The sequence below is a fragment of the Neovison vison genome, chromosome 9, assembly GCF_020171115.1.
Source record: "Neovison vison isolate M4711 chromosome 9, ASM_NN_V1, whole genome shotgun sequence".
NCBI classification, from domain to species: Eukaryota; Metazoa; Chordata; class Mammalia; order Carnivora; family Mustelidae; genus Neogale; species Neogale vison.
In genome coordinates this window covers 50,479,406-50,486,276 of record NC_058099.1, presented here as the reverse complement: position 1 = coordinate 50,486,276, position 6,871 = coordinate 50,479,406, and the positions used below count along the sequence as shown (strand labels likewise).

Here is a 6,871-nt window from a genome sequence, read left to right as displayed (position 1 = left end):
AGAATGGATAAAGAGCAAAGATCCAGATAATTCTTTCAAATTATTACCTACCAAAAGGTGTCTGGAAGGACAGTGGCCTGGGGCCTTTCAAAATATAAAATGAAGAATAGAGGGGCACCTGAGTAGCTCAGTCAGTTAAGCATCTGACTTCGTCTCAAGTCATGATCTCAGTGTCCTCCAATAGAGAGCACCCCCAGCTCAGCAGGGGGGTCTGCTTGTCCTTCTCCCTCTACCCCTCCCCTTGCTCACTCTCTCTTGAATAAATGAAATCCTTAAAATATGAAAGATAGAGTTGCTACATTTGGCATTATACCAAGAATTAATCATTTTATGTCATTTCACAGTTACCAAATTTATCTGTGGCATAACACAGTGAACAAAAGACTAGAAGTGTATTAAAGTGAAACTTTTCCCAAGGGCTTAGTATTTACAGGAGCTACAGCCACTTATATTGAAGAAGATGATGTTAATAACAACACCATTCATGATAGGGCAGTATCATTGGCTGGCTTTGATGTTATCTACCCAAAACATAAAATTAGTGAAGCATACAAGAAATTTCTAGCAGCAGCCAATCTTGAAATTTGTAGGATGTGTCACAAAATCAGAGGGGCCTACCGAAAGATCATTATTTTTTTCCCACAATATCAACTGTAGGTCAGGTTCTTTGACAGTTTTAAGATTCCAGTTTTCAACAGTTTTGGATAATCTAGAAGGAAAACTGCCCGCCTCCCTTGTGTGTTCCGAAAGCAAACATAGGCTATGAAGATAAATTTCTCCTTTCCCCCTTCAGTGTATGCTACTACGGTGTTTCGGTTACCTATTGCTATGCACTAAATTAACCCCAAACTTAGTGGTTTAAATCAATAACTATGTCATTATTACCTCCCATAATTTCATGGGTTAAAAATTTCGTGGCTCAACTGGATGTTTCTTCTACTCCATGTGATATCAGCTGAGACTATACTCATCTTGAATCTTAATTAGACTAGAATGTCCAGGATGGTTTAGTCATGTATCTTATACCTTAGTATGGACAGGTAGAAAACTGGACTCAACTAGGGCATTGGAATATCTGTGTCTCTCCACATAGTCTTAAGGTTTTTTCTATTCCATGCAGCCCTCTCCATTTGGTCCCTTTACATAGCCTCCTTAGCTGGGTGCCTGGACTTCATATTTGGTGACCGGAATTCCTCAAAATACAAAAGTGAAAGCTGTTAGGCCTCAACACTCTTTGGCCCTAAACTCTCATGATGCCACTTCTACCTTATTCTATTGGTTAAAGCAGGTCACAGAGCCAACCCAGATTTAGTGTGTATGTAGGGGACAGTGGAGGGGGGTGGAGACACTATACAGGTTCATTCATTCTAGAAGGCATGGTTCAGTTGGGACCATATTGGAAAATAGTACAACCAGGGCACATGGTTCAGTTGAGACCATTTTAGCAAACAGTTACCCCTTGGAAAGTATTGAAAATGGACACCAACATCAAGAACTAGACCCAATTGAACATGACCTGGCTTCACTGAGCTCATTTTTCATAGAATAGAAAATAAGAAAAAGTATTTGATTGCCGGCTTTCTATTGATTTTTCTTTTAGTATAAACCCAAATATGGATTGTGAAAATTGGCAGTAAAAATTATTTTTAATAAATCCGTGGTCAAGTGTTTGCTTTGGCAACACATATAATAATAACTTCATGGTCAAGAAGAAAGGTAGTGTGTATGTATGGGGGGCATATAATTGGTGATCCCCAGCCTATTTCAGTGAACAATTTATACAAGAGTCACATTATCATTAGCTTAAATGACGAATATGACGTAATTTTGCTCTACCTTTTACTGTAAATCTTTGATATCTTTGCAAGCTCTTGTTCTTTTGGGCTGCTTCCATGAGTGGTACCTACGAACAAGCACTGTTCACTACCATGGAAAGACCACCATTTTCTTTCCTTCCCTGTTCCAGCCTTTATGGTGTTTTCTACTGTCAAGACTTCTGTACCTGAGAAGTTGAGTGGAAACACCACGTAACTGCTGGCAGTGGTCACAGGTGAATCACTTCCTGCCACAACGCCCACCTGCCTTTTACCTGGGTATCCCTATCCTTTCTGTAGGTGCTGTTGTCTCCCTTGGTATAGGCCCTATCCTTGCTAGGCACTCTTGCTGGTCCATGCCACTGATGCTCTAAGTCTATAGGGGCCAGATCTCCCACCAGTCAAATGAGAAAGCAGGCTTCCATGCTCTGTTAGCTATCATGCTTGGTTTTTAGTGCCACCCCTTTTTGTTTTTTTCCTTAAAGTCTCCCTGTCCTGAAGAAATCTGAGTAATAATAATCACTATGTTGAGTGTAGAGTTGTTCTTTTTTTTTCTTTAATATCCAAGTCCAGACCAACCTGAAATGACCTATCAGGTGCCTGGGTTTCCCATTTTTGGGTCACATTGAGATTTTTGCAACACGCATGCACATATACACATTCATACATAAATATCACATGCATATATACCTTTCAGATACTTTCATTTCCTTACAAAGATTATGCTTCTTTAATAGGAACAAATTATTACTAATATATAATAAAGTAATAATACATTTATATGACAAATATATTCACTGTTCCACGTCTCTTTCCCCAAGAAATACATGGGCTGAATTTCAGAAATAACTTGGAAGTTGAGAGACAAGAGTTTTGGAGAACCAGCTGCCATCTCTGTGAAGTACATTGAGAATGACAGATAAGGGTGAGGAGGGAAGAGTGGACATTGAAAGAACGCTTGCTATGTGTTAAGTGTAAACCTCCCCATTTCTTGGTCATTTTCTTGAGATACTGAGTAAATATTTGAAATTCTTTAAGATATGTATACAATTTAAATACTGATAGACATTTCTCCTAATTCTTTGTGTTTACATTTCTTAGAGACCGGGCCATGGGGTATGTGTGTGCTGGTTGGGGAGGGTGTGGTGAACAAACATGATCTCAGTTACACTACTACTATTAAGGCAGTACCCATAGAACTGTGCCTTGAATACTTCCTTAAAGGGGAAGTAAATCTACATGGGACCATACTATCCTTTTTTTTTCTTCTTGGTACATGTTGATAAGACTTCTAGCCAGTGACAGAGAAGCTTCTAGAGTTCATGAAACAGTAAAAGTTGATTTGTCTAGAAAATGCTTTAACTTATCACCTTGATACCTCTGTGTGCAATTAAAGCCATTGGGACAACTGAATACAGTATTGGATGTACTATCCTACATTTCAGTAGTAGGACAAAGAAACTTGCTAGAGTAGGGGTGAACTTGGAGCTGGGTATAGGCGTCTGGGTGAGGAACCAGGAGGCAGAATCAGAGCTGTCTCTTATCCACCAATTTTGATCATTGTTTCCCAATACTGTAGAGAACTAACTGAGACTTCAGTGGCAGAGAGAGTGAAAAGAAACCCAGGTGTTCTCACCATTTCTTTGGCATTGTGGAGACTGGGTGGCCTTTTTGCTATAGATAGAGATGGTGAACTGGAAACATGAGTTCCAGTCCCATAGCGCTTGGGAAGAAGAGAAGTTGTGTTAGCTGAAATCCAGAAACAGATGTCAAGACAAGATTAAGAATGCAAAAGGATTAATGGGGGAAAAGAGGAGGGAGGCAGAGGAGGCCAAAGAGCCAATGGATGACTGCAATTCAGCTGTCCCCAGTGGAGGAAAGAAAGAAAACAGAAAGGTTGGGTAAGAAGAGTCTCAGACCACAGTGAGGTGTTGAGGAGGGTTTGGCCAGCCAGTAGGAAGTCCTACAGCAGAAGTCACCCATCATAGGTGAGGTTGAGGATCTCCCCATCTCTCGGGCATAGAGCTGCTTTGGTAACTGCTGTGTGTAGTGTAGGGCTGGAAGCAGTCTCTGGGCAAGAAGGAAGTGGATTCAGCGTACATCTGGGACATCTTACAATGAAGCTTTCTGCAGCAGATCTGACCGGTACATCTTTATGGCCTCCAAAGGAGTTAATATAAACTAAGCAAGGGCAAAGACAGTATTTCTGCCCTAATTAATCTTCATTTTGATTCACAATATGAGAGATACCAGGAGAAATACCACACTTCAACTCCTTTCAGCTAAGCAACTTTAGAAAACCCCAGATAATAATGTTGATCTAAATAAACATTGCCAAGTATACAGCTAAAGAAGATTGATTCCTACCACTACAGTGTGTATGTAGAAGCCTTTATGTTCTTCCTTTTTTTCATCTTACAATTTTCCTCTAACTGCTCAACTCTCTTAATTCTTGCATTAATGAGTATTTAATTTTGCATGTAAGATTTAAAGCATAAACCTAAGCACAAAGAAGCAATTTTAAGACCATATCGGTCTCTCTTTGTCTTTAGAAGATGTGACAATAATGTGCCCTTCTACTTAAGAGTAAAACACAGGGAATTCTGCCTTTTCTGTTTTGTGTGTTCTTTTGCTGTCTAAGTGTAGATCTGAGTCACAGCTGTTACCATCTTTCTCAGGTTGAGTATCCTAACTTTGGAATTGTATTCTGCTCCCCACTTGGTAGTAATGGGGTATAATGTGTCTGACCATGTTTGAGGAAGGTAAGGAAGAAGAGAATTTACTATGTTTCTTGGGGAAATTGTTACCTTCTTTGAGTTATTTGGCTACTTTGCCATCATGTATGTCATGGGCTTTGTCTCAAAACCCACATCTTTTCTCTACCTGATGGCCCAAGAAGGCAATGGATGTTTCCCCTCCTCTGAAAAGATAAGAGGCTGGTGAAGAGGGTCTCCAAAGTTCTTTCTAGCACTTCGATTTCAGCACTCATGCCTAGAATCAGTTATGGAAATGCAATAGCTCACCTGCAGATCGAGCCCACATTATACACAGTGCCTCCATACCCTTTGATGGAATTCCTTTTGCTGCTACTTTTTTTTTTTTTTTTTACACATTGTTCTGTGAGGGTACATTTCTCTGTATGTGTTTGTTCATTTCTTATTTTGCTGCCCTTGTTGTTTTAATGACTCCTTGCCTTGTCTAGTCGCTATCTATCTACCTTAAAGATAAAGTAGATCTCTTTAAGCATTATTCCCCCCTACCCCACGGCGTAAAGGTTATTTTGCTAGGGTAATGGAGTTTCTTTTCATTGACATTCTGGGACAGATCTTTAAATTTCGCTACATCTGGTCACCTTGCCTCAAACCATATTATAGCTGTTACCCTAAATCAGACCTGAACTAAGCATGAACATCTGTACCAGGAATTATGAGGCCCAGCTGAGCACTTTGGACCAGTATGTTCCATCTCACTTCTTTCTGCTTTAACTGTTTAGCAATTATCTTTACAATCCTTAGAAATAGTAATTAAAGTTGGTAAAAGAACAAACAGAATACTGAAATGTCTTTAAGCTCCAAACACCAGGTATATAAATGTCAGTGGCTTAAATATGGTTATGAGAAAGTTTTTATTCACTCCCCGTACCAGTCTTCTTGGGGATCATATTTAGCCTTTCCTTGAGGGAGTATAACAGTGCTAATTAGCTCACAGAGTTGGCAGCCATTAGCTGGGGACACCTAAAGCCACTTCAAGAACTTTTTCATTTTCACAGACAAGTCTGCTGTGGCAGTAGTAGGGACGGATAGCTTTGTTTTCATCACCAAGTGTCCGTCTAAAGAGATTGAGTCGCCCCCGACCCCACCTTAAACAACCAACAGTACTTTCAGAGATAAGCAGATGATTTTCTAAGTGGGCTCTTCCAACCATGAAAGCAGTTTATTCAGTGACGGTGTCTCCCTGCTCTCTAGACACATTTGTGAACATGGGCACACACGGTTGCTGATCTCAGCATAAGTTGATTGAGCCTCTTCGGACAGGTGACTGTGAATTTGGAAATATTTACAAATACCATTACTTTGGGGCATAGTCTCATAAGTGTCTGAAATACTTTTTCTGCATTATAATAAGGAAATTTCTTTAGTAAGATTATATGCCCATAATTTTTTTGTTTACATCAAATTACTGTTTATTCATTTTCTCATCTTACTACATTTGAATATTCCTACCAGGAATGAAATTATAGGGATTAATGGAAGGGGAGCCATTGAAAGTAGGCTGGATATTGTTTTGTTTTGTTTTTTCATTGTATTTGTGTCCATTAGCATAGCCCTAACATAAATAGACTGTAAAATTATTAATTTCCTTTTCCATATCAGGGACCCTTGTTTATTGCCAAATGGAATTTACTAATGTCAGGCAAACTCAATTTGTTACCAAATGTCAGGCTCTTTAGTAAAGTTAGAAATATCTATATTTATTTTTGTTTAGAATCTACTTTTTAGTATATTTAGTCCCCAGATTTCATTTAGGACTATTCTTGTTTTTGGCTTAGTGTATAAATATTTTAGGGGGTAGTGATAAGATATTCATCCTTTGGCTTGATTTCCTTCAAACCAAAAGTTACTCATACTTTTAGATTGGGAACAGATTTTCTCTTCCTTCCCTTGGTCTCTGAGTTACTTAGATTCTGAGGATCAGATAGTATTGATATTGGGGGGCAGAGCTACCTTTGGGCTCTTGGAGTCCATACAAATTCTTACTTCCTCCTATTATTTGGTAGGGTTTATCAGAAATGGAGCTAGATATTTTTGAGCGTCCAAGGAAAATTCCTATTCAGCTATTTATTCAGTAAGCATTTAAACGTCACTTGTGCTTATGACCCTGACACCAATCATTTCAGTGTCCATTGGCATCTAAATATAGGTATTTATTCAGATGACACAGGAACCAGGTACCTAAGTTGTTTTGATGATTATTCTAATCTAATGAGAATTTACAGCTTCACTATCTTAATTCTTAGTAAACGAAGAACCAAAATGCAGACATAAATAGATGTTACA

The 6,871-nt window shown here is 39.0% G+C and overlaps 1 pseudogene; it reads left to right on the top strand.

Annotated features, from left to right (window-relative positions):
• Positions 1-279: 279 nt before the first annotated feature.
• LOC122916738 lies at positions 280-837 on the top strand (annotated as a pseudogene).
• Positions 838-6,871: the final 6,034 nt, after the last annotated feature.